Here is a 19,593-nt window from a genome sequence, read left to right on the forward strand (position 1 = left end):
AAAAATGGAATTTTTGGGTCAACTCCTCCATATTACCCAAACTTTGGGAAATTGGAAGGATGGACAATTTTGCAGGAGATTTGGGGAATCTGACAGGTGGGCTCTCCCTCAGCCATACCAGGATTGCGAATTGAGGTAGGATTCTGAATTGGTTATTGAAAATCAATTTGATTGTTCATATGAATTTTGCTGGAAAATTTGGTTTTGAGTTTTGGTTTGAGATGCTGGTTAATCCTCTTTGTTTTTGAGTGTTTTGAAACCCTTGGGTGCTGTTATGGTGGAGAAAACCACCAAGAAAATCTGACATCAAACCTTGTTCGTTAAACTGAACTCACAGCAAATCGAAATGTATAATCTTTACCAATTTTATGATGGACGTTTGATGAAGTTCGGTCTGTGTTTTTTTTTATTAGCAAAATGTTTATGCTGCGTTTCGAACTGGGCATTTTTATCCTTTTAAATCGGACTGTGTGTTCCATTTAAAAATCTTATCGTATTATGTTTGGAGCTGGGCGTGTGTTTTGCGTATGGTTCGGACTGTGTATTGGGGATGGGAGGCGGGGAGCAGAGCTCCACCCTCTCCCTCCCCTCTCCACCGCCCGCGCCCCCGCGTGTGCCTCCCCCGCGCGTCCCCTATCGCCCCGCTCATCCCCCGTTCACCTCCATTCGCTGATGCAGAGCCTGCGGCTCACGGCGGTGGCCGCAGGGGCTGCGGTGGCCGCAGGGCGCCGCGGCACCTGCGGGCACCACCGTGGGCGCCGCTCGTGCTCCCCGCGTGTGCCCTAACCCTAGCCTGCGCTTTTAGTGCGCTGTTTTGTTAAAAATAAATAAAAATAAATAAATAAAGAACATGGTTTGGTTTAATTGCGTTTTGTTATTCGTAGTTTATAAATGGGGTCTTTCATTAATGTTTTTTTTTTTTTCCATTCAAAAAAAAAGGAATATAGTATTATAATGGTGTTGTTGAATGTATTTCCTTTTAGCATAAAAAAAAAAAAAGGGATGCATATGATATTCTATATCATGTTATGAATATTATATTATTGATTAAGTTAACTAGATCTTAATTTTGATTAAGGAGGCATGATAGTGGCCGATGTTAGTTAACGTTGATTAACTTTATAATGGAGTTATAGGCTAATTGTTATTCAACTTCATTTCGTGACTTTGCCCCTTTCTAATTAAGTTTTACAACTGTTATTTCGCAATTGAATATTGTGTTTTTATTCTTATCATTTGAGTAATTGAAAAGTGGTGAAACCTTTATTGTTGGGTGTTTGAATTGAACGATGTGCTTTTGGGAATGATTAGCTTCTTTAGTTTCTCCTTCTACATTTTTATTCCCGTTATTTGCATAATGCATCTGGAAGTGAAATTATGAATCTGTAGAGATTGATTTTTAGTCCAGTATGTTTATGACGTTTTGGGATGGAGATTAAATATCTTATTTTAATCGTTTAAACGGTTGTCTGAATTTTAATAATATGATTTGGTTAAAACTCATTATGGCTTAAACGGCCTGTTCGATGCTTTGAACCTTAGGAGTTAGAAAACCAAGAGCAACTTATCCCTTGACAAGGTAGATAACTGTAATATGTTTTTAGATCATGTAGAAAACTTGATCGTTTTTAATGTTTAAATCAACTTGAGGGAATAATGTCTTTTCTGATTATTGCATTGCGAGTTTAATTACTGTATTCGCTTTAATTATAAAATGGCATGTTTTGCTTTGTAAGTAGGACCCTGTCGTATGGATGATTTGGTGTTCCTGTATCAGTCCTTGAATTCCGAGTTGATTGTTGTATTGTGATGTTGACTTAGTTGGTTATATCCTCTTGGAGTGAGTCGAATAATGATTCGTGGTTAACCTTAGTTGTCAGGTCTCTAGTTAGAGTACCGTCAGTAAGTGATTACCCTTGAGTCGTGTTTGACCTGATGATTGTATCTTCTTGAACTCCGTTCGTCTTACCATGTGTATTCCGTGGTTTGAGTTCGTCTGAGTTAGTCTAGTGTCGTATGGGAAAGTGGCTTTCGATTGGGGGCCGCGCCCAAAGTGGCTGCTGGATAACCCGTCGAAAGTGAGTCTAATAAGTGATAACCTAAGTAGATTAGAAAATAATCTCTAAATAAGATAATTGTGCCTCACACATGGGACGAATGCTATCATAGATTCGGCATGCTGTGAGAAGGCCTGAAATGGCAAACTACCTTCCTTGTCTTCACGAGAGGATGTGTGGGTCCACATGAGGCTTGGATGGGCCGGAAGTTCGGATTAGGTTGCCAGGGTTACCAGTGTATGGGCCGGGACCTATGAAGACTTGCCATGGTATCCATACTAGGTTGTGTGATGACACTTGTCCCTACGTTCGCTAGTGTGTTGTTGTTTTGTCCTGTTTTGAGTACCTTTGTGAGTCGTCCTTTGTCGCTGCCCTTGTGAGTGTCGGTTTCATGCTAGACCTTGGGTGGTGATGGTTCAGTTTTATGGATGCTCTCTTGGACCTCTTGTTTTAGCTTTGATTATGTTCAGCTGGATCCTATTCTTTGTAAGGATCGTTTATGTATTGTGGACCGATGTGGTCATCTGTATATTATTTATGTATCGCCTTGATGGCTGGATTGTATGGTGTAACCTTTTGTACTCTTAACCTTATTATTTATCCGAGGGGGTCTTGCAGTTGCGCAGACTCGGAGATGTAGCCCTTTAGGGGTGAACTCCGAGATCATTATGGTGTTATGTGATGCGTTCTTTTACGTCTCTTATTTCAGCTTTATCATGTATGATTAATTTATGTAAAATGGTTAAGTGGATAATGGAATTAACTTTAAATGCTTATATTCAGTTCTATCTTGAATGCCATGTGGATCGAATGCATAATTGGTTGAGATGCGATTTATCGTAATGCATGTGTGAAATCGTCATTTTAATGCAATAAGCTAGAATATGAATGAATGTAACTTAGAGTAATGAATTATACTCAGTTGTTGCTAAGAAATTTAGATATGCTTGGAAAAGATCTCTTATGTTTATGGTGAAATTCCTAGTGTATTAGAATGTTAGATGTTGGTTTGCAATTTTAATTGAAAAGCTTGAATGAGTATTAGGAATGGATCTTAATGATGAATCCTTGTTGTGATTTATATTTCCGTCCTTTGAAAGAAATTATCCTAATTGTGAATTATCCCGTTATTAAGATTGTTCAGCTTTTGGTTTAATTGTGTGAGTAAAGTGTATTGTGTTCATTAAGTAATCTCGTTGGGAAACTCTATAGGTAATAGTTGTTGAAGTCTTCTGCTATGTAATCTGAATCTTGATATCTTGTTGCTTCTTTGTGTTGTAAAAAAAAATTTTGCACTCTATTCTTGTAAGTTTGGCTTATCCCTTCGGGGTTTCCTGGCGGGGCATTACACTTCTCTTGCACTAAAATCTTATCACGGATTAAATCAATTTTAGGAGAGAGACAAGGGGTAGGCATTGATGTTCCAGTAGGAAGAGTAATACTAGGAAAGGTCATATCATCCTCTATCACCAAAGGATCTACATGGGGAATAAACTCTCTAGGAGAAGGATCAACATTACCCTCTAAAGTCACACTTTTGAGAGGGAGATCTTTGAAAGAGATGTTAACCATCTTGCTTTGAACTAGGGTATCCTTATGAGTAGAACCAAGTTGAGGAGAGGGAGATGATTTATTTTTAGAGGGAGAATTATTAAGATTCAAGGAAGGTGAGAAAATATCAAGGAAGTTTTCAATCTTGATTTCATCCTCTTTGGCTAGGGGTAGAGAATAATCTACACCTTCTTCTAATGGTTCATCCCAAATAGTGAAGTGGTTGAAAGGAATGTTTGAAGTATTGTCAATTTCGGGAGAGGAGATAACATTGTTTATTAATTCCTCATCCTCTTTCCTCAAAATATGTTCAATATGATCTTTAGGGGAGAGAGAATTAAGGAAATTGCTTATTATTTCATCTTCTTTCTCTAAGGGATGCTTATGGGTAAGACAAACTTTAGGAGAAGGGTAAGCATTTATCATTAATTCATCATCTCTAGTGGGAACTTTGTTGGAAAAGGAAATGCCATCACTAGGAAATGTAGGGATAATGTCATCTTCTTGCACAAAAGGATCCTCATGAAGGGAGTGTTTTTTGGGAGGAACATGAACATATTTCTCCAAAGATTCATGCGTAGGAAGGAGATCTTTGAAAGAAGTGTTCATAACCTCTTGTTGCACTAACATGCCCCCATTGGAAGGACCAACTTTAGGAGAAAATAAGTCAATTTCCATCAATACATTTTCACTTAGAGAGGCATCATGTAGGGAAGGTGAAGTAACATTAAGAAAGGTGTTTATGATATCATTCTCTTCCTCTAGGATAGCTAAATAGGAAGGGCACATTTTAGGAGAATTGTCAAGATCACTCTTAAAGTCTTCATCCTTAGAGCATGGGAGAGTCTCAAAGGGATTGGTAGCAACTCTTTTAGGCACTAAAATGTTGTTATAGATGGGGGGAGGTTCTTTAGGAGAAGGAAAAATTGAAACAAGGGAAGCTAACCCATTATCATATCTATGAAATGAATGCATCATGACAACAATTTTCCTTTTTCAAATGATAACACATGCAAGATAGAAGGAAATGTTTAATTTTAACCAATGAAAGCACTTAGACTGTAGATTTAGAAAATAAAATTTATGATTCAAATGAGTTCCTAAATCAGATTTGAAATTAGTGATCCCAATTAAGCTATCCACAAGTTCAACTTTGAATTGAAAAAATTAGCAAAAATTTCCTCTAAATTTTTGAATCTTGCAAGAAATTGAAACTTGTAAATACAAATTTGAATTTGAAATAGCATAAACACTCAAATTTGAAAACATAAATTGGAATTTGAGAAGATTGGAGTTCACGTCGGGTTCACCAAAAATGTGTGGGGGAAAAAGTGACACTAAGCAAACATGCCCTAATCTCACTTTCAATCACACATTTGTGGAATACGAAAGAACCTAGAGGTATCACACAATTGGCTACTTCTTCTTGTGGAAGAGAGAGCCACAGGCTACCTATTAGGATTTCTATTCCTTTGTTGTAATTGAAAGATAAAATGATGCAAGTTCAATCCCAAACCCCAAAGTGCAAGTATGAACTAATAACAAGATTGCAGAATTGAACTTAAACAATGAAAAGTTGTAAACACAAGGACAAGATAAGAATGTAAATGCGTACCCGGTGTTAAAATATGAATGAAAATGTTCGGGATGGGGGCGCGAGCGCCACTGTCCTGATTCTGCCCCTGAAATTGCTATTTTGCAACCTGAAAAGCTATGAGAAAGTTGCTGAAAGTTGCTGTCTGACAGAAGGACTAGGGCATCCAGTGCCCCTGTCCTGGCAGGACTAGGGTGCCCCACACCCCTGTCCTGGTCTTTTTCTTTGAAACTTGGTGTGGAGTGCTGTCTCGGCCTGCTTCTCCCAGATCTGCAACTTGCGGCGTCGTCCGAATTCCGAAACCTACACTTATATCTGAAAAGGTGTGGTGGGTGGCTATATAGGGTTTTGCCTTAGTCAAACCCCCGCTTCGGTGATTTCCACCTCCACGAATAGCCAAGTTGTATTGTAAAAGTAATGTGTGTGCAGACCTTGTGTGTGTGCAAGATCTAAAATGCAAGTAAGCAAACTAGAGCAACCTAGAAAGTAAACCCTAACTGCTTGTAAATGATAATGTAAGTGCTCCAAATAAAGATGCAAAGTGATCTAAAGCATGAATACAAATGATGTAATGAAGCTTATGCAAAGACATGAAAACAACATGAAATCATACCCAACCCCAAGGGAGGGGTACAAGCCAATCTTCAGTCGGTAATCCCCTATTGCTCTTCAATGTCTTCAAAGCCCTAAATGGATGAATGAAATTGATAGATGCTTGATGGATGGATGTTGAATGTTGTTGAAGTCTTCAAAGATCTGCTCTTTCACTGCATAGAAGGTCCTTGAAACCAAAAATCCCCATCCTTTCAAATGAAGAAAGAGAGCTCTTATGTATGAAACCCTAGGTCTTAATTTCAACTTTTGGCCGACCTAGAGATTGAATCTCCCACCAATTTCTTGGGGTTAAGCTTTATTTTATGATTGGATTGCGCTCCTAAAATTTTGGGAAAAATGTCCAGGACCATGTGAACGCCGAGCACCATGGTCCTCTCCGGGCGCCATGGTCCTGACAACTTTTCACCAAATTTTCAGGGTCATCGGATATGATGATCTTAGAGAGAATCCCAAAGTTACAGCTGATTTCGAGATGTTTTGACCCCCGAAATCAAGCCCCCAAGTTCAAAATAGGACCTAATTAGGGTTTTTGATTAAATGGTGTATTGGAAGAATAAAATGAAAGGGGCACACTTTAATGATAGGGCCCAACTTTATAATGTGGAAGATGCTGAAATAGGACCTTAGACCTAATTAATTTGATTAATTAAGTGCTAAAGGGGAAATGCAATGCAAAATGCAAAATGTGCCAAGGCGGGTGCTAAACTAGGTGTGAAATTGTACCACCCTAGCAAGTGCGTACAATTTACGACGCTACACCTACAAATGGAGGGCCCCAAAAAGGGGCTGGGTCAATCTTAACTTTGATGAATCCTCTCATGGGAAGCCAGGACCTGCAGGTATTGGATGTTGTCTACATGATGAGGGTGGTAGGGAACTAGCTAAGCTAGCCAAACCTATAGGGTTTAAATCCAATAACAAAAATGAAATATTAGCCATAATTGAACGTCTCCTTCTATGTCATAATAGGGGTATTCACAAACTCACCATTGAAGGAGACTTGACCATTATTATCAATGACCTAAGAAAAGGTTCTCTGCCTGATTGAAAGTTGAATGCGCTCTTGTCTAGAGATCTCTATCTCCTTAGAGATTTAAAAAAAATGACCTTCAACCATATCTATAGAGAAGCTAACTCTAGGGCAGATAAATTAGCTAATGTAGGAGGTGATGGGCTATTCATTAGTTAGGAGGGAGATGTATCCTCCTTTATTTTAGCTGATGGGTTGTTTATCTTAGGCTTCTCGTTTTTAAACTATTCTCTCCTAGTTTCTAAATGTATTTGCATTAAATAATCCTACTCAAAATAAACAAAATAAAATATACATGCATTCAGATCTAACTTAACATGTAATGGATTCAAATAATACCCTCAAAAAGACCAAAGGAAACTGCATGCATTCAAATAAATTTTACTTGCATTTAGATTTTATTCAAATAAACATAGATTAATTTTAACACTTTTAACAAAATCATAATACTGGCATTTCAAAATATACAAAAGAAAGAACCTGGATTCACAAAATAGATCACATCCTTCTCTATTGATCCATGCTCCTTCCAACTTCCTTTCTTCAAATTTATTCTTGCAACAATTTTGATGGCAATCTTCCCCCCCCCTCAAAAGTAGCACCTATATTCTAAATGAATTTCATCAAAGAATATACTTTTGATATTCAACCCATATTCCATGCTCACAAAACTTCTTTTAAACTATAACTATTCATAAAAGTGAAACTCAATAACATCTCTCAGAAAGGAGTCTGTAAAATATACCCAACATCCTCGTAATTTATAGATTTTGAAGATGTAAATAATTTTCACATCTGTAAAAATAATTTTCAAAATAGGGAGATTCTCCAATTAATATCTGTAAGAGAATATACCAAATATAAAATTGTAACTCCTTTGTTATCAATTTATTTATTTCTTCCATTTTATCATGAATTATTTTGTAACTCCCTTGTAATAAAAATGCCATGAATAGAGATAATCTTGTCATAGAATTAATTTGTATCTCCCATGTCATTGTATTTGCTAAAATAAAATTCATTCCTTCTAAAATAAATAAATATTATATTCTCCACTTGCCATAGAATATGCTAATAATAAATTTGCTCTTCTAACTTGCCATTTGTCTTGCCCTTGCTCTTTTCTCCTACACCATATCCTTAACTAAAAATATATGCATTAAAATAAGTATAAGTATTTATCTATTGTTTTAAATTTTAAACATAATTACTTGCATCTAGTTAATATTATAATGAAATGGTATTATCATTAGAAATCCAATGGTTGGATCTAATGCTATGGTCACTAGACATTGTAGTGATGGTTGTAGTGGTTCTTTTAGGATCCTTTTTGTTTTTGTCATTGTCTTGGCGAGCCTAAGGCCTGTTATTTATATTTATGTGATTTTTGAATAAATCTTTACCCCTTTTTTCAATATAAATTAATTTGTCTATTCAAAGATGATGTAATTACTTTCATGCAAAAATCAAGCAACTAGACAATCAGATAAAAAAAACAAGGTTAAAAAGCAAAATATAAAGTTTCTAAATAGTCATTACATTTTTGAAGGTCCTACTTCTAATCATATTGGTTTATTAAGTCCTTTCCAAGAACAAATTTTGAGTTGTAGGAAATGAGTACACCACATTCAAATTGATTTTTTTTTACTTTATAGCTTTTCTCTTAAAATCATATTTACTTCTTTTAATTTATCAATGGATATTTCATAAATAGAATTCTTCAAACAAAAAAGTCATCACCTAAGTTTCTTTAAAAATTAATGGATATTTCATAAATAGAATTCTTCAAACAAATAAGTCATCACCTAAGTTTCTTTACTGGAACCACATAAATATTAATTATCATTTTTCTGTGTTAATAACTAATTAAATTATTTATTTCAAAATTGGTTGCTCAAATTGATTTCAAAATGAAAAATTGGGGTTGCCCGTTCACAATAAAATTTTGTTAAAACTCTGAATGAATGCATTCAGATTCAAGGTTTAGATTGTAAAATTAGTTTGTGTTTGGCAAGATTAGTTGGATAAATGTGTTTAAATTAATTCTATTTGCTCAAATATGGTATTTGGTTAGAGGAATTTGCCTAGTTTTATCTTTCTGGGATTGGTTATTCAGAAAATTCTAATATTTTGGGAGCCATTGTTATTCTAGAAATTTATTTCTTTTTTTGGGTCTTTGTCTGAGGCTCTGCAGAAATTGGGTATTTTTATGTTTTAAAAAAAAAAATATTAAAAACACTTATATATTAAAAAAAATATTAATTTACCACCACGTGGCTAGGTATACCCCACTACGTGGGATGGAAGCAGTGCTACCCAAGGTAGTGACCTACTACAATTTGGTAGCAGCACTACCAATGGTAGCATCTATCGCCAAAGCATTCCCCTGGGGAAAGGGAGGACCACGTGGGACTACCCCATTATTTTTTTTTCAACAAAATAAATATATATTTTAAAATAAGGTTTTTAATATTATTTAATTTATTAATGTATATAATTAAATATATGTTAATTAATATTTAAGTTTTTTTTTTTAAATTTTTATGCAAGGAAATTTTATTTCTTTGGGAAAAAGATTGTCAATTTTAGTTTCCTTTTAAATGTATATTTCCATTTTTGGAAAGTATATATTTGCTTTGCAAAATGAGAATAGTTCATTTATTTCAAAAAAAAATAATGGGAATGATGTTTTATTTTGAAAAGTAAATATCATATTTTAGTTGATTAATGAATATTTGATTTATATTTGTATGTTCTTCATATAACTATAATTATATTAACGTGATTTTAGTTTGAGAACTCATGATGAAGTATTTAGGTTATTTTATGATGTAAAATGAATTGTAGTGAGTTAGTAAACCATGAGCGACATGTACCTAGACAAGGTAGACAAATCACAATCAAATTTAGATCTATTAGAAAATTGGATCGATTGAATTATTTTAAATGATATGAAAGAAGACTGTCATTTTTGATTTATGTATATGCATGTTTAATTCTATGTATTTGTATTTGATTAAGAAATGGAAAGTCCTTGATTGTGATTGGTGGATATTGTCATATGTTTATTTTGGTATCTGCTTGGGTCCTTGATCTTGAGTTTTGGACTATTTTCTTGTGATTGTTTGTATCTAGTCATGTCCTTTATGCAAGTGTTGGGTGTTGTTATGTGGTTGACTATAGCTGGCCATTTCTCTAGTCAAAGTATTGTCAATCAATGCACCTCGTATGAAGACTTGTTTGTCCAAGTGGGTATTCCCACCATATTGAACATCATATGCTTATCTTAGTGTATTCTTTGGTTTAGGAATTCATATGATTATGGTCTAGTGGCATATGGGAGAGTGGCTTTCAAGTGGGAGCCATGTCTAAAGTGGTTATAGGGTAACCCATCGAAAGTGTGTCTAAATAAGTGATAACCTAATAAAATATTAGAGAGTTTAGTTAATGAAAACACTAAGTAAGATAATTGTGCCTCACGCAAGGGATGAGTGCTAGTATAGACTTGGAATGCAGTGAGAAGGCCTAAAATGGCAAACCAACAACCTTGTCTTAACGAAAGGATGTGTTGGGTCCACATGAGACTTGGATGGGCTGGAGGTTCAGGGAAGGTTACCAGGGTAACCTAGTAGATGGGGCTGAAACCTATGGAGGCCTGCCAAGGTAACCATACCAAGTTATGTGATAACACTTGTCCCTTATGTTCACTAGTGTACAGTTTGTGTTTTCTTTGCTAGGAGCACTGTTGTGGAGTCATATTTGAGCTTTTTATGTCCTTGTGAGAACCTAATATTCATGTTAGACCATGGGTTTCTTATAACGGGTTGCAAGGACTTAGTTTCACGGGTGCTCTAATTATTCTTTTGAGATTGCTTCTTATCATGTTTGAGATGGATCATTTCAATTTTTGGGGATCATTCATGTATCTATTGGACCGATGTGGTAATATGTATTATTTATTTATGTACGTCATTTTTCTAGGCTATAATTGATATGAACCTTATGTATTCTTCATCCTATTATTTATTAGAGCGGTCTTGTAGTTGAGCAGACCCGAAGATGTAGCCCACTAGGGGTGAACTCCGATATCATTGTCTTATGTGGTGTTTGTGTTCTTTTGTTTCCTCTTTATTTAGCATGTATGGATGGCATTTTTGTTAAACTGTATAATGTGGATTAGATGATGTTAATCTTAAATGCATCTATGTAGTTATCTTATTAAATATAGTAATATGGATCATGAAGAATGTAGGTTGGTGTAATGGGAAGTATTCATTATTTTTTAATGCAATTAAAGTATGTAATGAAATTAGATGCATGACATATGTTTTAAATGGAAGATTGGACATAATGTATGGTTAAATTATAATGTATAAACTTAATCATGTTATCTATATTTTTAACTTAGCAAACAAATTTATCCTTGTTTAAATTATTAGCATGTCATTAAGTTAATCAACTTAATTGGATTAATTAGTGTGAGTTGAGTTAAGTGTTGAGTCAAGTAATCACATTGAGAAACTCTTCAGTTGTTGGTTAAGTCTTCCATTGTGTAATCTGAAGTTAATGTTAACTCAATGTATCTTTGATTTTATTTTAACTTAAAAAATATATATTTGTGCTCTATTCTTGTGTTTTAGCTTTATCCCTTCCAAGATTCCTGGTAGGGAGTTACATTTGGTATAAGAGCCAATGTCTCAAACACTGGGATCTCTGGTGTCACTTGTGCCCTTAGTTGGTGTGAGGTGTATAGACCCTATGTTGTATGCTTTTCCTCATATTGTATGTGTGTGATTGAGGCATATGATCTTGAAGATCTTAAGGAATAGTGCTTTGTTCTTTTTGCGTATTCTTTTGAGAAAACCTTAATTGTGTGTAACATGTGTGTTCACACCTTGCTTTCACCTTCCTGATGTTGGTACTTCTAAGTGATTATATGTGATTTGATTTCTTATTTAATTTAGTAATTTATTAAAAATTCAATTCAATTAATACTAATTATTTGCATGTTCAATTTTAAACAATATATTTTGATTAAATTCTCAACTTAGAAAAAATTAACCCTTTTCCTTCTTTCATCTAAATACTACTATATATATCAAATAATACTAAATACTCAAATTATAAATATTTCTATTTAATTTTTTTCTCTAATAAATATAGCTTTATTATTATTATTTCTAAAGTACAATAATTATAATTTTAAGATATACATATATTGAATTGAAAATATTAGGACTGGGAAATAAAATAATATTAATTATTGTTTATAATATCAATAAATGTTGATGTTTAAAATTATGTTAATGAAAAATATATTTAAATACATATTTTTCATTTTAAATACTAATATTTATTTGCTACTATAATATTTGATTTATTTTCTTATCTGTATATTGAACTAAATAAAATACCATTTTGATTTATGTACCATAAAAAAAATTCTTTTTAAATTGATAATAAATAGAATTGGAAGAGTAATATAAGTGTAAATATCTTTTTCTTATCTTTTCTTGATTTTTCTATTGTTTTTTTTTATAATGCATATTTTTAATTAAAAAAAATAAGAAATGCTATATAACAAGATATCACTAGTATTTTTATTATTATTATTTTAATATCAGAAGATTTTTTTTTTTGTTGGAAGAAATTTCTACAACAACACATTCACAAATTTAAAGTTGGAAGAAATTTCTAAAAAGTAATGTATTCCCAAATGCTAAAGGAAATTCTTAATGGAAACATATTGAAATTTAATGTCGAAAGAAATTTCTACAAAGAAATATACTGACAAATTTATTTAGGCAATTCATTTTTTTTGTTTTTTCTGAGTTAATATTTTTTGTAACATTTAATATTTACCCAAGTAAAGCTAAACTATTCTCTCCTAGATTCTAAATGTATTTGTTTTAAATAAAGCTGCTCAAAATACCCAAAATAAAATTTACATGCATTCATATCTAACTTAACATGTGAAGGATTTAAATAATCCCCTCAAAAATACCAAAGGAAACTGCATGCATTGAAAGAAAATTTACTTGCATTTAGATTTTACTCAAACAAATAAACATATTTATTTTAATGCTTTTAACAAAATGATAATACAGGCATTTGAAAATATACAAAATAAAGAACCTCGATTTCAAAAAGAGATAAAATCCTTATCTCTTGAACCATGCTCCTACTTCCAACTCCCTTTCTTCAAATTTACTCCTACAACAATTCTGATAGCAATCCCCCCCCCCCTCCCCCCACTCAAATGTAACACCTATATTCTATAAAAAATTTATCAAAGAATCTACTTCCAATATTCAACCCATATTCCATGCTCACAAAAATTCTTCTAAATTATTTAACTATTCATAAAAATGAAACTCAATAACATGTCTCAGAAAGGATTTTGTAAAAGACACCCAACATCCTCCTAATTTATAGATTTTATAGATGTAACTAACATTTACCATCTGTAAAAATAATTTTTAAAATAGGGAGATTCTTCAATTAATATTTGTAAGAGAATATGCCATAAATAAAATTGTAACTCCCTTGTTATCAATTTATTTATTTCTTCCATTTAATCAAGAATTATTTGGTAACTCCCTTGTCATAAAAATGCCATGAATAGAGATATTCTTGTCATAGAATTAATTCATATCTCCCATGTCATAGGATTTGCTAAAATAAAACTCATTCCTTCCAAAATAAATAAATATTATATTCTCCACTTGTCATAGAATATACTAATAATAAAATCCATCTTCTAGCATGCCATGTGTCTTGGCCTTACTCTTTTCTCCTACACCATGTTCTTAAATACAAATATATGCATTAAAATAGATATAAGTATTTATCTATAATTTTAGATTTTAAAATTAATTACTTGCATCTAGCTAATATTATAATGAAATGGTATTATCATTGGAAGTCCGTTGGTCGGATCTAATGCTATGGTCAATGGACTTTGTAGTGGTGGTGCTAGTGGATCTTTTAGGATCCTTTAAGTTTTTGTTGTTGTCTTGGTGGGCCTAAGTCCTGTTCTTTGCATTTTTTTGATTTCTGAAGAAATCTTTGCCCCTTTTTTCCAAATAAAATAGTTTGTTTATTCAAAGATGATGTAATTACTTTCATGCAAAAATCAGGCAACTCGACAATCAGATAAAAAAAAAGTAAAAAAACAAAAATATAAAGTTTCTTAATAGTCATTACTTTTTTTACGGTCCTATTTCTAATCATATCACTTTATTAAGTCTTTTAAAAGAAAAATTTTAGAGTTAGAGAAAATGAATAAACTACATTCAAAATTGAAATTTTATCTTATATCTTTTCTCTTAAAATCAGATTTACTTTCTATTTCTTTTAATTTATCAATGAATATTTCATAAATAGAACTCTTCAAACCAATAATTCATCAACTAAGTTTCTTTTCGAACCATATAAATATTAATTATCATTATAAATATTTTCATAGTTAATTAAATTATTAAAGTTACTAATTTATTAAAAATTCAATTCAATTAATACTAATTATTTGCATGTTCAATTTTAAACAATATGTTTTAATTAAATTCTAAAATTAGAAAAAATCAACCCTTTTCTTTCTTTCATCTAAATACTTCTATATATATCAAATAATATTAAATACTCAAATTATAAATATTTCTATTTAATTATTTTCTGTAATAAATATATTTTATTATTATTTTTTTAAGATATAATAATTATAACTTTAATATATACATATATTGAATTGAAAATATAGGGCATGCCAAATAAAATATTATTAATTATTGTTTATAATATCAATAAATATTGATATTTTAAATTATGTATAACTTCAAATATATTTATATACATATTTTTCCATTTTAAATACTAATATTTATTTGGTACTATAATATTTCATTTATTTGCTTATCTTTATATGGAACTAAACAAACTACCTTTTTGATTTATGTACAATAAAAAAATAAATTTAAAATATATAATAAATAGAATTGGAAGAGTAATATAAGTGTAAATATATTTTTGTTATCTTTTCTTCATTTTTGTATTGTTTTATTTTATAAAGTATATTTTTAATTAAAAAGGAAAATAAGAAATATTATATAAAAAGATATCATTACTATTTTTATTATTATTATTTTAATAATAGAAGATTTTTTTTATTGTTGGAAGAAATTTCTATACTAACACATTCACAAATTTAAAGTTGGAAGAAATTTCTAAAAAGAAATGTATTCACAAATGTTAAAGGAAACTCTTATAGAGAAATATATTGAAATATAATGTCGAAAGAAATTTCTACAAAGAAATATACTTACAGATTTATTGAGGCACTTCATTTTTTTTCATTTTTCCCATGTTAATATTTTTTGTAACATTTAATATTTACCCAAGTAAATCTAAACTATTATCTTCTAGTTTCTAAATTTATTTGCATTAAATAATCCTACTCAAAAAACCGAAAATAAAATTTACATGAATTGAAGGAAAATTTACTTACATTCCAATTTTATTCAAACATACACAGATTTATTTTAACACTTATACAAAAGAAAGAACTTGGATTTCCAAAAGAGATCAAATCCTTATCCGTTAAACAATGCTTCTACTTCCAACTCCCTTTCTTCAAATTTATTCCTACAACAATTCTGATAGCATTCTATAGCACCCCTACCATAATTAGATCTTAAAACCCAGTCTAACCTTGGTTGATTTGCCGTGTTGTAATGTTAAGTCAGATATTATGATTATTGTGCGTACCTGTAAATGTTATTTTCGCATCGATTCTTATGTAAGATTATTTGTTCTTTTGATTCATGTTATTAATCTTGAGCTAACACTTTCATTCAATATATGTGTATGCATGTGTGGTTCTTGGTTGTAGGAGACTGTAGGTATAGTACTACATAGGTATGAGGTTCATCTCCACCTAGATTTACAAGTTTGAGTGTACTTCATCAGCCCTAAGGAATTGGATTAGGTATTCATAAGACCCTCATTCTACCCTAATCATGCTCAAGTGAGCATTGTCAGTCATTTGTCAGTTTCCCCTTTTGTTTGGTATGCGAGTTGTTGTGTTTGTTTGTCTCTCTTGGGTTGTGTGTTGTGCATGTGGTAAAAATAGAGTATTTAATCCTAACTATTTAATTTGATTAAATGTGTTCTTTTATGTATTAGTAAATTAGGAGACTAAATTAAATAGGACCCCTTTGTGTGATTAAACATTAACCAGATTGCTAAATTAATGTATGTAGCAAGTTTGATTAAATGCTCATTTTTAAATGATGAATTAATTAAGTATATGCATTTTGAAAGGAAAGGTTAAATAGTATTTTAAAATATAAATATTTTACCGTCTTTGGATTTTTGAAATAGAAATGTTCATTTTAATTAAATTAAGAAAATCAATTTTAGAAGAAAAAGAAAGTTTTGCATATTTGAATTGTTTGGGAAAAATGATTTTCATTTTTATTTGGAGGAAAATATTTTAAATCCAAAAAAAAGATTTTTGGTCAAACAATTGAACTTTTAACCTAGGTTTAGAAAAATATTTTGGAAGAGTTATTTTTGGAATGGAAATTTTGGGCATTTCTGGGAGAAGGATTTTTGTGAGCTTGCAAGTTGGGCTCTTCATCAAATCATTCCCAGGATTGCTGAATAAGGTTGGATTCTTGTTTATCTCTTTCATTTTATTTTTTAAAAGAGATTATTTAGATTTAGAATAAATTTGGTTTTTCTTGTTGAAAATCTTATACATTTTGTAGAACAAGGAAGAGTTGTAGTTAAATCTCAAAATTAAACCCTCCTTGCTTTCTTTCCCAACCTCCAGATCAAATTTTGGTTGCTCAAATTGATTTCAAAATGAAAAAATGAGGTTGTCTGTTCACATTAAAATTTTGTTAATTCTCTAAATGAATGCATTCAGATTCAACGTTTAGATTGTAAAATTAGTTTGTGTTTGGCAAGATTGGTTGGATACATGTGTTTAAATTAATTCTATTTACTCAAATATGGTATTTGGTTGGAGGAATTTGCCCAGTTTTATCCTTCTGGGACTGGTTATTCAGAAAATTTTAATATTTTGGGAGCCATTGTTATTCTAGAAATTCATTTCTTTTTTTGGTCTCTATCTGAGACTACAAAAAATTGGGCATTTTTTTATTTTAAAGAAATAAATATGAAAAACTCATATATAAAAGAAATATTAATTTACCACCACATGGCTGGGTATACCCCACCACGTGGGATGGTAGTAGTGCTACCCAAGGTAGCAACCTACTACAATTTGGTAGCAACACTACCAATGGTAGCATCTGCCGCCAAAGCATTCCCCTCGAGAAAGGGAGGCCCACGTGGGTCTACCCCATTATTTTTTTGCTTTTTGTTTTTTTTTCAACAAAATAATTATATATTTTAAAATAGGGTTTTTAATATTATTTAATTTACTAGTGTGTCTAATTAAATATATGTTAATTAATATTTAAGTTTTTTTTTTTTTTTTCAAGGAAATTTTATTTCTTTGGGAAAAAGATTGTCAATTTTAGTTTCCTTTTAAATGTATATTTCCTTTTATGGAAAGTATATATTTTCTTTGTGAAATTAGAATAGTTCATTTATTTCAAAAAAAAAGAATGGGAATGATGTTTTATTTTAAAAGTAAATATCATATTTTAGTTGATTAATGAATATTTGATTTATCTTTGTATGTTCTTCATATAATTATAATTATGTTAACCCGATTTTGGTTTGAGAACTCATGATGAAGTATTTATATTATTTTATGATGCAAAATGAATTATAGTGAGTTAGTAAACCATGAGCGACATGTACCTAAACAAGGTAGACATATAACAAACAAATTTAGATGTAATAAAAAACTGGATTGATTGTATTGTTTTAAACGATATGGAAGAAGACTGTCATTTCTAATTTATGTACATGAATGTTTAATTCTCTATATTCGCATTTGATTAAGAAATGGAAATTCCTTGATTGTGATTGGTGGATATTTTCATATGTTAATTTTGGTATCTGCTTAGGTCCTTGATCTCGAGTTTTGGACTATTTTCTTGTGATTGTTTGTATCTGGTCATGTCCTTTATGCGAGTGTTGGGTGTTGTTATGTGGTTGACTATAGCTGGCCATTTCTCTAGTCAAAGTACTATCAATCAGTGCACCTCATATGAAGACTTGTTTGTCCAAATGGGTATTCCCACCATATTAAACATCGTATGCTTGTCTTAGTGTATTCTTTGGTTTAGGAATTCGTATGATTATGGTCTAGTGTCATATGGGAGAGTGGCTTTTGAGTGGGGGCCATGTCTAAAGTGGTTGCCCATCGAAAGTGTATCTAAATAAGTGATAACCTAATAGCATATTAGAGAGTTTAGTTAATAAAAACACTAAGTAAGATAATTGTGCCTCACGCATGGGATGAGTGCTAGTATAGACTTGGAATGTAGTGAGAAGGCCTGAAATGGCAAACCAACAACATTGTCTTCACGAAAGGATGTGTTGGGTCCACAGGAGACTTGGATGGGCCGGAGGTTTGGGAAAGGTTACCAGGGTAACCCAGTAGATGGGGCCAAAACCTATGGAGGCCTGCTAAGGTAACCATACCAAGTCATGTGATAACACTTGTCCCTTATGTTCACTAGTGTGCAGTTTGTGTTTTCTTCACTAGGAGCACTATTGTGGAGTCATATCTAGTTGTTTATGCCCTTGTGAGAACCTGCTATTCATGTTAGACCATGGGTTTCTTATAACCAGTTACAAGGACTTAGTTTTGTGGGTGCTCCCATTGTTCTTTTGAGATTGCTTCTTATCATGTTTTAGATGGATCATTTCCTTTTTCTGGGATCATTCATTTATCTATTAGACCAATGTGGTCGTATGTATTATTTATTTATGTACGTCATTTTTCTAGGTTGTAATTGATGTGAACCTTATGTATTCTTCACCCTATTATTTATTAGAGAGCTCTTATAGTTGAGAAGACCCAAGGATTTAGCCCACTTGGGGTGAACTCTGATATCATTGTGTTATGTGGTGTTTGTGTTCTTTTGTTTCCCCTTTGTTTAGCATGTATTGATGGCATTATGGTTAAAATGTATAATGTGGATTATATGGTGTTAATCTTAAATGCATATATGCAATTATCTTATTAAATGTAGTAATATGGATCATGAAGAATGTAGGTTGGTGTAATGGGAAGTATTCATTAGTTTTTAATGCAATTAAAGTAGGTAAGGAAATTAGATGCATGACATATGTTTTAAATAGATTGGATGTAATGTATGGTTAAATTATAATGGATAAAATTAATCATGTTATCTATATTTTTAACTTACAAAACAAATTTATCCTTGTTTAAAGTATTAGCATGTCAATAAGTTAATCAAATTAATTGGATTAATTAGCATGAGTTGAGTTAAGTGTTGAATCAAGTAATCACGTTGGGAAACTCTTTAGTTGTTAGTTAAGTCTTTCATTGTGTAATCTGAACTTAATGTTAAATCAATGTATCTTTGATTTTGTTTTAACTTTAAAAATATATATTTGCGCTCTATTCTTGTGTTTTAGCTTTATTCCTTTGGGGTTTCCTAGTGGGGAGTTACATTTGGTATCAGAGACATTGTTGCAAACACTGGGATCTTTGGTGTCACTTGTGCCCTTAGTTGGTGTTAGGTATATAGACCCTATGTTGTATGCTTGCCCTCCTATTGTATGTGTGTGATTGAGGT

This window comes from Cryptomeria japonica, chromosome 9, assembly GCF_030272615.1.
Source record: "Cryptomeria japonica chromosome 9, Sugi_1.0, whole genome shotgun sequence".
Lineage (NCBI taxonomy): Eukaryota > Viridiplantae > Streptophyta > Pinopsida > Cupressales > Cupressaceae > Cryptomeria > Cryptomeria japonica.